The sequence below is a fragment of the Suncus etruscus genome, chromosome 15 (assembly GCF_024139225.1).
Source record: "Suncus etruscus isolate mSunEtr1 chromosome 15, mSunEtr1.pri.cur, whole genome shotgun sequence".
NCBI lineage: Eukaryota > Metazoa > Chordata > Mammalia > Eulipotyphla > Soricidae > Suncus > Suncus etruscus.
This window is the reverse complement of record NC_064862.1, coordinates 67,619,293-67,632,881: the sequence shown is the minus strand read 5'-3', so window position 1 is coordinate 67,632,881 and position 13,589 is coordinate 67,619,293. Positions and strand designations below refer to the sequence as shown.

The following is a 13,589-nucleotide window of genomic DNA, read 5'->3' as shown; positions in this document are numbered from 1 at the left end:
AAGCGGCGGGTGAGGTGGTGCTAGAGGTAAGGTGTCTGCCTTGCAAGCGCTAGCCAAGGAAGGACCACGGTTTGATCCCCCCCCCACCCCACCCCCCCGCGTCCCATATGGTCCCCCCAAGCCAGGGGCAATTTCTGAGCATCAAATGGGTGTGGCCAAAAACCAAACCAAAACAAAACAAAACAAAAAAAACAAACAAATCTGGAATCACTGAAATAAGTTAAAAGCTGATGGTTGATTTTCAGTCATACAATGTTCCAACACCCTTCACCAATTTTCATTTCCTGCCATAATGTCCTGAGTTTCTCAGCCCTCTCCCCGAAAGCTGCCTCTATGGAAAATAACTTTCTTCTCTATTTTTTTCCCTTTTAGACACTGTAGGTTTGTAACACTGTTACTGAAGGGGAGTCATGCAAATCCCTCTACCCCTTTCAACACTCAGTTCTAGTCCAGAGTGATCACTTCCAGTTACCATTGTCATTGTTGTTACCCCTCTCCCAACTTCCTGCCTAACTCACCTGGATGGTGAGACCTTCCCACAACTGTGAGGGGCCTGAGGTTGGTCATTATTAGTGGGGGAGGCAGATGCAGCAAGGGGACCCAAGAGATGCTGCAAGAAGGCAATCAATCAGAAACACAGGTTGGAAGCAGTGAGGCTGCTTAGCATAGAAGCCATGTGAGGAATATGCACATAGCAGTTAGGGCCTTATAATAAAGCTGGATTTCTCCTGAAACTTCATCTGACAGCTGTGGATCCTTTCTTCACTGTCACCCTGCACCTACAGACCCGACAGGCTGTAGGGGCTGCAGGTGCCAGGCCGGGCAGAGAAAAGCCCCACCATTCATCCATCTAACTTTACTAGGACTCAATAATTAATGCAACAATTGTCATAGAGGTCTTTTCTGTCCAAACTGTACTCCTCCCTATCTATTTTTGTGGCAAGTTTCCTAGTTAGACCAGACCTCCTGACCCTCGTTTTCTCACAAAGGCCAATTAATTTCTAGCAAGGGCATGGATCTTTAGAAACTCCCACTCACTGCTAGTGTAACACAGTAGGAAATAGGGGGCCTAAGAGATGTAGTGGGGTTAGTTAAGGTATTGGCCTTCCTTGCACATGGCTCATCTGGGGTTGATAACTAGGTCTCACAACCCCACATAGTTTCCTGAGAACTTCCAGGAATAATTCCTGAGTACAGTAACAGTTGTACTCTCACCCCCCCCACCCTACCCCACCCCAAAAAAAAAACCAACAACTAAAACAAAGGGAATAGTCGCTTTGAAAACATTTGATTGTGCACATAGTAAGAAGATTGGTGTTGTAAAGGCTGCAAAGGGAGAAAAGAAAAAATAGGTACACTGAGGATTTTTAGGTCAGTGAAATAATCCTAAAATGATAATCCATGAAACCAAAATGGTACATAAAGTGTGATACCAAGAGGGGAGCCTACAAAAGGGAAGGATAATAAATCTCAATGTGGGTTCATCAACGGTAACAAACCAACCACACTGATGAGATACTGACAACAGGGAATGTTTGGGAGTAAAACATTTTATAAAATGACTGTACTTTCCTCTCATTTTTTTCTGTGACCCTAATACTGAACTAAAAAAGTAAAGTCTTTAAGAAAAAATATCTAAAAATAATACTAATTAGGTTAAGATGAGTGAGATTCAGAAACAAAAACTTTAATTAGTAGAGGTCCAGTAAGAGTAAAATTTGTGTTGCATCTAGGGGCCAGAGACAGAGCACAGCGATTGGGCGTTTGGCTTGCATGTAGGATGACAGTGGTTCGAATCCATGGCATTCCATATGGTCCCTTGAGCCTGCCAGGAGTAATTTCAGAGCTCAGAGCCAGGAGTAACCCCTGAGCACCACTGTGTGTGGCCCAACCCACCTCCGAATTATATTACACCAGAATTTAGACACATGTCAACATAAAACACCCAAAAGTTAGCAAACATAATCAACAAACATTAATTTGGAATCTTTTTTTTTCTTTTTTTTTTTTTGGTTTTTGAGTCACACCCGGCAGCGCTCAAGGGTTATTCCTGGCAGGTTTGAGGAACCATATGGGATGCTGGGATTCGAACCATAGTCCTTCTGCATGCAAGGCAAACGCTCTATCTCCATACTATCTCTCTGGCCCCAACAAACATAAATTTAATTAGACTTCCATATTTCAGAGACCTATTTCCTAGTGAAGGCATTTTTTTCGAGAAAACTATGTAAATTCACACTATTTCACAAACTTAAAATTCCCGTCTACCATTCACAGGTGTTTTCAAATATGTTAGTAAGAAGCTAATAAAATTTATTTCCTGTACAATGAATTATCAAAAATATTCCCATTTTCACAACAGTAAATACCACTATTTTATTTATAAAGAATACATTAAGTTAGGTGTGGAGAGATGAAAAGAAGAGAGAGTGAAAGCATAGTATCTGACTTTCCTCTCAAGAATGAATCCTGACTCCAATTAGACTTTCACCAGGAGAGACAGGAGAGAGCTATGATGAAAGCAGAGGGATTTAGGTTCATGGTCAAAGAAACAATTTCAAAGGAATGTGAGAACACAAAAGGCCAATGAAGTAAGGCACTACATAGAGCTTTCTCCTTTACTTTTTATTTTTTAAATTTCTATAATATTCATAAATATGTATTTCCTGTAAATAATCTCCAACAATAGAATTTACAAGTATATTCTTCCATTGTGCTCAAAACAAAACTCAATAAATTTTGATGTCACTGATTTTCCTTATAAATAAAAGTGAATATGTAGGGTATGAAAAAAAAAAAAAACAACAATGATTTCTGGAGCCTAGGATGGATGATTCAGTGGCATCCTCGCAGGAGGCCTGAGGTCCTGAATCCACTTCCCAACCTACCCACGGGCAGCAATCTATCTTTCTGGCCCAACTTTTATTATTTTTTTAAGAATCATTTATTGGGGGGAGGGATCATTTATTAATCCAATCCCCTCCCAAAAATCAGATAGTCCTCTAATACATCCTGGGGCTAAAGACAGACTTGAATTTACAGTGATTGATTGACTTGAAGGGATCTGTGAGAAACCAAGAATAAAGTGAGAAAGAGCTTTACAATCTAGTTTCTCCTGGCCAGGTGGTGCCCAGTGGTTCTCTGGGCAAGTAAGTGTTGGGTTCTGTACTCTGGATAGCGGAGAAGCCTGAGAAGGAAGGGATGCTGTAGATGGAGAAGAACCCTACATGGCAGGGGAGAAGAGCTTCATCAAAGGAGTAATGGGCCAGTTAACACCTCTCTGGTATTTAGAAAGGATTCGAGTGGGTCCAGAAAGACAGGACAGGGGTTAAGGCACCTGCCTTAGATGCAGTCACCCTGGTTCAATTCTCAGCACCCAGACTTACCAGGAGTAATCCCTAAGAATCGCTGAAGGGTCCTAGATTCAAGTAAATATGAGCTTTGCACATCTGCCACTGGCATGATGACTGAACCCAGACAAGAGAAATCAAAGAGTAGGAAGAGATCCCGAGAGAAGAAACAAGTAAGCAGACTGTTTTCTAATGAAGAGGATGAGCCAGAGCAATCAATAGTACAGTGGTAAGGGACTTGCATGGCATGTGGCCCAGACAGGTTCAACCCCCAGCGTCTGATATGGTTCCCTGAGCCCCACCAGGAGTATAGAGCCATGAGTAAACGGATGGCCCCAAAAGAAACAAAAAAGTGAGGGAACAAACACATTTGTAAGCAAAGCAAAGAGCTTTTTTAGAAAGGAATTTAGGACCAGTGCAAGCAGAAATATAACTTTGTAACATAGTTCTCTATTTTTAGACAGCAAAAAGTTAACATCAATGATGCCTGAACTTTCAGAATGTCTCCTTTACAAAGTTCATGTTCTGGGCCCGGAGAGATAGCACAGCGGTGTTTGCCTTGCAAGCAGCAGATCCAGGACCTAAGGTGGTTGGTTAGAATCCCGGTGTCCCATATGGTCCCCCGTGCCTGCCAGGAGCTATTTCTGAGCAGACAGCCAGGAGTAACCCCTGAGCACCGCCAGGTGTGGCCCAAAAACCAAAAACAAACAAACAAACAAACAAACAAAGTTCATGTTCTACAGAGTATACTTCGCAAGGGCAGGAGAGATAGTACAGGGGGTTAAGGTCTTTTTTTCTAATAACATTTGGCTGGCGATTGGGGCCGGGTAGGTGGCGCTGGAGGTAAGGTGTCTGCCTTGCAAGCGCTAGCCAAGGAAGGACCACGGTTCGATCCCCCGGCGTCCCATATGGTCCCCCCAAGCCAGGGGCGATTTCTGAGCACATAGCCAGGAGTAACCCCTGAGCGTCAAACGGGTGTGGCCCAAAAACCAAAAAAAAAAAACATTTGGCTGGCGAGCTGGCTCTAGAGGTAAGGTGTCTGTCTGCTTTGCAAGCGCTAGCCAAGGAAGGACCGAGGTTCGATCCCCCGACGTCCCATATGGTCCCCACAAGCCAGGGGCAATTTCTGAGCGCTTAGCCAGGAGTAACCCCTGAGCATCAAACGGGTGTGCCCCCCCCAAAAAAAAATCAACATTTGACTTTACTTTCAGCCCTATCACTGCAAATGGTCATTCAAGCACTTACCAGGAGAGTAGTGGTCCATGAAAACAGAGCCAGGGCTAAGTCCTGAGCACTGCAGTGTGTGGCCCAAAACTCAATTAAAAAATAATAGCAACAAGATTATGTTCCATGGCCACCTGTCCAAGTTTAAAACTGATAGGGATACCATATTCCAATAAGATTTACTATATGTCTTCCTGTTCTCATCCAAGATACATTATACATATGATTAAGTTCACTACCTAAATAATGACACTGCCCTTCATCTCAAATTAGATTTTTCCCCTTGGGCTAAATATGAATTAAAGCTTTCTTATAGGCGAGATCTGTATTTGTTTGCTCTTCTGCCTTGCATGCAGAAGGATGGTGGTTCAAATCCCAGCATCCCATATGTCCTCACCCAGCTTGCCAGGAGTGATTTCTGAGCACAGAGCCAGGAGTGGCCCGAGTGCTGCCGGGTGTGACTCAAAAACTTAAACAAAACAAAAATAAGGGCCCGGAGAGATAGCACAGCGGTATTTGCCTTGCAAGCAGTCGATCCAGGACCTAAAGTGGTTGGTTCGAATCCCAGTGTCCCATATGGTCCCCGGTGCCTGCCAGGAGCTATTTCTAAGCAGACAGCCAGGAATAACCCCTGAGCATCGCCAGGTGTGGCCCAAAAACCAATAAATAAATAAATAAACAAACAAACAAACAAACAAACAAACTGGCATTTAGAAAAATATCCTATAACATTTGAGTTATTTGAAAAGCTTTTGGATGAGCTGCCAAATATCGAAGACCAGGGCCAGAATGATAGTATAGCAGGTAGGTAGGGTGCCTGTTTTGCACGTAGCCAGCCCGGGTTCAATCCATGGCTTTAATATTTAATATTAGTTAATATATTTAATTTATTAATTAAATATTAATTTGGGTTGGAGTGATAGCACAGCAGTCAGATATTTGCCTTACACATGGCCAAAACAGAACAGACCCTGGTTCAAATCCCTGCATCCCATATGGTCCCCCGAGCCTGCCAGGAGCGACTTCTAAGTGCAGAGTAGGAGAAACCCGAGTGCTGCCGAGTGTGACCCAAAAACGAAACAAAACAAAAAAAAATTAAATATTAATTTAATATGTTAAATTAAAGTCTGAGTCTACCAGGAATTGTTTCCTGAGTGGAGAGCCAGGAGTAACCTGAGCCAGGAGTAACCTGCTAAGTTACTAGCAGTACCTACTACTGCTGTTGGGTTACTGGATTACTAGCAGTACCCAGTAATGCTGGGTGTGGCCTCCCAAAAAACAAAATAAACAACAACAAAAAATCCAAGACTGAGAAGAGATAAGGGCAGTTTCTGGTATCAAAATAAAAACCTCTAGGGAGCTTCAAACACCCAGCTACCCTAAGCTCGGAGGAGAAATCATCCTTCCTCCTTCACCACAAAGCAGCAAAAACACCCAAAAAGACAATCAGAAAGGCAATTAATTCAGCAGCAAAGATAGAAGGAAACTATCAAGGTCTTAGATGCTAATGCTATATAAAGCTAAACTCTGGCTGAGGCCTCTGCTAAAGACAAACACAATCATCCATCTCATCAGTAGTTTGCAGGTAATTTATAGGTCTCCTCCCTCCAGATAGATCCAAGAATCCACTTATCAGAGCTCATCTCTTGACTCACTAACAAAGGGAGCCATAGACATTAGGAATACACAGCCACCAAGTAGCAATGCCTGCCAGTCATTCTTGATTCTCTTACAAACAATAGTTAAACAGTTAGCCCTGGCCTTCCCACCTCTCAAAAGCTTCTCAAAAATCAGTTGTTGGGGGCTGAAGCAATAGCACAGCAGGTAGGGCATTTTGCCTTGCACGTGGCCAACCCGGAATCCATCTCCAGGCTTCTATAGGTCCCAGGAGTCTGTCAGGAGTGATTTCTGAGCATAGAGTCAGGTGTAACCCCTGAGCGCCACTGGGTGTGGCCCAAAAACAAACAAACAAAAAAAAAAACCAAAACAGCTCTTTGAAAACATTGGCTTTCTTGGTCAACTGAATTCCCAAAACAGCCTGCTTCTTTTGTGCCCACTGCCAAGATGTCCTTTACATTCCCAGGTACTGCATCTCCCTAAGGAGATTCTTGACAATATATAATATTAACATGCTGCCCACTTTTCTGTTCTAAGAGCTCTGCACATACTTAGTGGGAACCCAATCTTCACATTTGTAAAATAGAGGAGGATGTGGCCTAGATTCAAACCCAATCTCCAGAGTTCATACACTAATCATTAAACCCCTAACTGCTCTTACTTTCCATCCAATAAATGTCAGTTTAGAGTAAAAGTCAACTCCATTAACAGAGAAAGCAACTGAACAAAATTTTATAATTAAGACACCATGGTGATATAAGTAACACCCATTTTATTAGATTGACATCAAGGCAGAAAACAGATTATAAAATATCAATCATTTAAGTTTCTACTTAAATGTTTTATACCAGGTGCCAGAAACCATGTCAAGTGCTGTATATACTTCGGGTTTGGTTTTGGGGCCACACTCAGAGGTGCTCAGGGGTTACTCCTGGCAGGTTCGGGGACCATATGGGATTCCGGGGATCGAACTCGGGTCTGTCCCAAGTCAGCAGCATGCAAGGCAAACGCCCTACCACTGAGCTATCTCTCCAACCCTATACTTTGTTTTTTGTTTTTTTGGGTTGTTTTTTTTTTTTTTTTTTTCGGTTTTTGGGTCACACCCGGCAGCGTTCAGGAGGTATTCCTGGCTCTATGCTCAGAAATCGCTCCTGGCAGGCTCAGGGGACCATATTGGATGCCGGGATTTGAACCACCAACTTTCTGCATGCAAGGCAAATGCATTACCTCCATGTTATCTCCGGCCCCCAATATACTTTGTATTTTTTAATACTCAAAACATTATTAGGTAGATATTTATGCCCAAACTTTACAGAAAAGGAAGTTGAGGAAAAATATATTCAATAATTTGTACAAGGTTGCTCTACATATGAGTTGGCAGAGATTGGCTGACTTCACTCATTTGACTCAAAAGCATGCCATCAATTAGAATGCCAAGGCTGAAAAGTAGGTTTCAAATTGAATGGCAGAAGAAAAAATGGGGGGGGGGGGCTGGTCATATCCAGCAGTGTTAAAGGTACACTTCTGGTTCTGAACTGAGGGATCACTTCTGGTAGAGTATAGGGATTTAACCCAGGTTGTTTGTAAGTACCCAACCCGCTGTACCTGCCTCTAAAAGAAAAAAATTCATATATAAGACATATAAAGTGAATTTTAGATATCGATTTCTATTTTTATTTTATTTTTTAAACTTCATTTATTGATTGATTGGTTTCTGGACCACAACCAGTGACACTCAGGGATTACTCCTGGCTTTGCACTCAGAAATCGTCCCTGGCAGGCTGGAGGACCAAACGGGATGCCGGGAATCGAACTGGGTCCCTCCCAGGTCGGTGCAAGCAAGGCAAATACCCTACCGCTGTGCTCTCCGGCCCCAAGATTTCTATTTTTAAAAGTACGTTTAAGATCCATTATTTTGAAGCTAAAAATTCTAAAATTCATTTTCCACCTCTTTAACAAGCCAACTTCTAAGCACTCTGAATATATTTAGTATAAAGCAGATAAATGACATCTTTCACCACTGGTTTCTTGGCTTTTTAATCTAATACAATTCATAGTGCAGAGAGCCTTTTAATCTAACAAGTTTAGATTAGATTAGATTCTAACAAGAAAAATTATCACAAAAAAACAGTTTTAATTTTTTTTATGTTTCTGGTTTGGGGCCACACCCTCCTGTCTCTGCACTCAGAAATTACTCCTGGCAGGCTTAGGGGACCATATGGGATGCTGGAGATCAAACCCGGGTCTGCGTTTCCAAGACAGAACCCTACCTGCTGTGCTATCGCTCTGGCCCTACAGTTTTAATTTTTAAACAAACATTTCTGGCAAAATTATACTTGATTAGAGACAAAATGGAAAGAAGCAACATAGGCTGATGATAATTATATGTGTAAAAGACTGTTTCCAAAATTTAAATATAATTGCATTTCTATTCACAATGCTCAAGCACAATATAAAACCATGGGAACTCAGAAAGCCTGAGGGTCCCTCCTGGCAATTCCTAACAACCAGTCCAGCCGTTTAACATGAGAAACCAAGGATTTATTAATGCTCTGATTCTGGGAGCTGGGGATTACTCAGCACCCCAGCAGTATTTGGTGGCCTATAGAGCAACACCAATCAATGATGGGGGGATCATGATGCAACAAGGATTGAACCTGGATCGAATATATACAAGGCACGGTAACCTCTATATTACTATCTTCCAACTTCCCAGCTATCCCCTCACTTTTTTGTTTTAAACGGTTTGGTTTTTAGTTTTGGGGAAACAACCAGTGATGCTTAGGGGTTACTCCTGGCTCTGCATGCAGGGATCAATGACTCCTGGCTGGCTGGGGTGGTAGAAAAATGGGTGCCAGGGATCAACCTGGGTCAGCTGTTTGGAAGGCAAGCACCTTACCCACTGAACTATTTCTCCAGCTCCAACAATCTCTTCTTAAAATAAATTCCTTAGCCTTACTTATGTTCTCCTTTGAACATATATCTCATTTGTTTGTCTTGGTTTCTTTTCTTATTTTTGCTCTGGAGAAGCCTGTATTCTCAAACATATACTTCTCTCCTCTTACACCATCCCTATGGCCCACTGAGCCTGCCAGGAGGGACCTCTGAGCTCAGAGCCAGAAGTAACCCCTGAGAGCTGTCGAGTGTGACCCAAAAACCAAAATAAATAGATAAAGCCACTATTCTTTTTCTTTTCTTTTCTTTTCTTTTTTTCTGGTTTTTGGGCCACACCCAGCATTGCTCAGGGGTTACTTCTGGCTATCTGCTCAGAAATAGCTCCTGGCAGGCACAGGGGACCATATGGGACACCGGGATTCGAACCAACCACCTTTGGTCCTGGATCGGCTGCTTGCAAGGCAAACGCCACTGTGCTATCTCTCTGGGCCCTAAAGCCACTATTCTAAGTAGATTACAGTAAAAACTATCTTGCTTTACCAAAAATAAATAAATTCACCGGTCATGAAAATAAAAATAATCCTTCTTTGTTATTTAGTTTGATTGGTATCCATCCAAAAACCAAATTAAAAGTATTGTCATATTAGGGGAATATTGTCATACTAATATGTAATCATTTAGGATTTGTTTTTATTTTGGTCAGCATTAATATGCAGCAGAATTACATTGCCATATCAGAGGACCTTAGATTGTTATTATAATAACAAATATGTTAACATATTAATATGTGAGAAATAAAAAATCAAGGTGAAGCACAAAATTCAATGATTTAATCCTCAGTATGAGACCATATTAAACATCAAACTTAGTTGTAAAGACAGATATTTTCTTTTCTTTCTTTCTTTCTTTCTGTCTTTCTTTCTCTCTGTCTTTCTCTCTCTCTCTCTCTCTCTCTGTCTCTCTCTTTCCTGTCTCTCTCTCTCTCTCTCTCTCTCTCTCTCTCTCTCTCTCTCTCTCTCTCTCTCTTTCTTTTTGGTTTTTGGGTCACACCCGGCAGCGCTCAGGGGTTCCTCCTGGCTCTGCGCTCAGAAATCGATCCTGGCAGGCTCAGGGGACCATAAGGGATGCTGGGATTCAAACCACTGACCTTCTGCATGCAAGACAAAAGCCTTACCTCCATGCTACCTCTCCAGCCCCCAAAGACAGATATATTCAAAACTGGCTCTGGGATCAGAATGACCCCTGGCAGAGCTTACTGGACTATATGATACCAGGGATTCAAATCAGGATGCAGCCGATGTACCCCATACACGCACTTACTGGTAAGTGCTTTACCTCTAATACTATCTCCTGCCCCCATGAGAATTTCACAATGTAAGGTCCTCTGACATGGCAATGTAATTCTGCAGCACATTAATACTGACCAAAATAAAAACAAGCCCCACAGCTCAGCCATCCTTGTCAAGTTCTGTCTGCCTTTAAGATCACTCTTTTTCTAGTGCTACAAGGCAGATAAAAAAGGAGAGAGTGAAAAATAAGGTAGGAGGGTAGAATTCTGTGCTACTTTAAAGGCTATTGGTAAAGTTAGTTCTGAAACTCTGCTTCATAGCAAGGAAATGCCCATGGCAAGTGCATTACTTGGAATGACAATACTGGGTAAGAGAAAAATAAATATCATCTCTGTGAAAGGAACTGGTGGTTACTAAAAGCACTCAGGAGATGATTAAAGAGTTATCTATCATTTAGCTGGTAGAGATGGCATGAAAGCCCTGCCCCTGCCATCTAAATACGGGCACTAAAATAACAAGCAGACCCCAAGATGAATTTCCTGATTGCGAATACCAGAGAAATTACAATCACATTTTTCAATGTCCCTTGAAAAAGTTAAGTGCCACTTGATGTCACTGGCTGCTTCAAAGAACAAGACAAACAAGCTCATTAAATGAAAACAATTCTTTAGTACTCACAAATCTCCCAGAAGCCAGACTGGATAGGATATGCCTGTCTTATAGAAGTATTTAATCATTAACCAGCTCTTTATCCCCACGTCTAAGCCTCTCCCCAGGCCTCTCATTGTACAAGTACCAACTGGTCTTAGTTTTCTCATTTCCTTTTCACTTGGAGTGGCTCAGGGCCTCCTGATGGGTCGGCTCAAGTCTCTAGGAAGTCCCTTCTGATCCTAACCATAACAAAAATCCCTGAAGCTTGGTTCTCTCCAAGTGGCAATTAAGTCTGGCCACGCTTTATCGACTATGGAGTTCTCTAATAGACTAATAGGGTTTTCTAAATGGAAAGTTCCCTGTGGAAGCCACAGAATAGCCTCCAGCTCTGGCCTCCAAAATCAAAATTAAGTTGCCAGTGGGCATAAATTATATCTGCTCATAGCTCAGCTAGAACTCAAACAGAGAAGGTGAATTCAATCAGCAATGGGTGGATCTCGGCTAACTCCCACCAGAAGGCAATGCCAAGGCTAGGAAAATTCTTTGCACTTATAAGTCAATCAACACCGCACAGCACCCTAGCTCAGAGTAGGCCAGATAGATGCTGGAGGACTGAAAGGTATCAGAGGGGCACAATTTTCCACCAGTAAATAAGGCGGGGGGGGGGGGCAATGACCCTGCCAGCACCCACTGAACCTTCACCTCCAAGTAGAGGGAATTCAGGCTAACGGGAAAATGCCCTCAACGAAGCAAACCTCCTTTTCCTGGCCATTTCTCTCCTTAAGCAGCCCGCGGGGTTGTAAACCTGGTCGATGCCAACAACTCGAGAGACTTCAGGTTTTCCCAGCCAATGGCCCTGACAAGCCTGAACGGTGGGTGACTCAGTTAGTTGACAGAATTCAGAGCAGCACCTGGAGGGGCTTGGGAAGGGACGCCCCCCCCCCCCAAAAAAAAAAAAAAACGCACCTGGATGCTCCTTTCTCGTGTTAAGTTTCACCGATCACCCCCGAACCTCAGTGCAGGGCTTGGCCGGGTTGGGCACAAACACCAAGTTCTGCACCCCTCCTTCTCCCCTACTTTTGCAGTGATTGAGAACGTGCAAAGGGAGAGATCGTGCACGCCCAGGCCTCCCCAAGTCCCAAATCGCACGATTTGGGCGGCCCGTTATACCAGGACTGAACCTCGAATCTGCAGCTTCAGCGCCACACACGCATGTCCAGGGCGCCGGGATGCAGATGGGGATGCAGATGGGCACGGCCGGGGTGCGGTGGCCGAGCAGCCGGGGACCCCCACGCCGCCCCCGCCCGCCCCGCCCGCCCCGCCCGGCCCGGCCCGGCCCGGCTCACCCCGCCAAGGCGGCAGCGGCGCGCTGGACGCCCGGCCCGGCCAGCTGCGCTCCCGGCCGTCCGCGGCCGCTCGGAGCTCACTGGCGGCGGCGCCGCCCGCCCCTGGGCACCATGCTCCCCCGCGACGCTGCCGCCAGCATCCGTCCGGCTCCGTCCGAGCGAGCAGCACACGGCCCGGCCGGAGACGAGGAGCCGCGCTCGGGTCAGGCCGCCGCGGGTTTCCGGGGGGGAAACAGCCCCAGCGACGCGGCCGCGACCTCTGACCCCGGCGTCCGACGGCGGCCGGCCAGGACCAGACGCCTTAGGGACGGCCGCCGCCGCCGAGGCTCCGCCCCCTCGCGGGTCACGTGGGCGCCGGCGTGTGACTGCCCGACTGCGCTTGCGCACCTGGAGAGTCGGGATTCGTCTATGTTGTGTGCCTGGCTGGGGAAGAAGGGTCGGGAACAGCCAGGCCCTTTTGTACACAGTGTGTGGACACTTGCGTAGCTGACAGGCGTGTTGAGGTCCTGGCTTTCCTACACGGGTGCACCTTGGGGCTAAACCCTATTGAGTGGTTATTGCTTATATTTCATGCATCACGTATATAAAACCTCTTGTAAGAATTACAAATATACTGGTGAAGGGGGATGTTCTTTACATACGACTGAAATCATAAACTACAACCATAATTTGTAATCACGGTGTTTAAATAAAGATAAAATTTTTTTAAAAAATCTGAAAAAAAAGAATTGCAGGGGCCGGGCGGTGGCGCTGGAGGTAAGGTGCCTGCCTTGCCTGCGCTAGCCTAGGACGGACCGAGGTTCGATCCCCCGGCGTCCCATATGGTCCCCCAACAAGCCAGGAGCAACTTCTGAGCGCATAGCCAGGAGTAACCCCTGAGCGTCACAGGGTGTGGCCCAAAAACCAAAAAAAAAAAAAAAAAAAAAAAAAAAAAGAATTGCAAATGTAATACTATTTTGCAAATAAAAATTAAAAATAAAATAATTGCCTCTTGAATAATTGCTAAATGAAAAGACACCTACTCCTGCGTTAGAAAGTTGGCAACTAAAGGTAATATTGCAAATATCTTAAGTGAAATGGGGGCCGGAGCAAAAGCACAGGGGTAGGGCGTTTGCCTCACACGTGACTGCCCAGACTGCCTAGTGTGGCCCCACCCCTGACTGAGCACCACTGGGTATGGCCCCCACAAAAAAGTTTTGGCAAAATTTTAGATTTCT

The 13,589-nt window shown here is 44.5% G+C and overlaps 1 protein-coding gene across 1 annotated transcript in view; it reads right to left on the bottom strand.

Moving 5' to 3' along the window:
* The window catches only part of TMEM248 (transmembrane protein 248), a 29,988-nt gene extending 17,490 nt beyond the window's left edge, over positions 1–12,498 (bottom strand). Inside the window, exon 1 of the mRNA XM_049789543.1 lies at positions 12,373–12,498. The gene's annotated coding sequence lies outside the window, so the exon portion shown is untranslated. The remainder of the gene's footprint in view (positions 1–12,372) is intronic.
* Between the last annotated feature and the right edge of the window lie 1,091 nt (positions 12,499–13,589).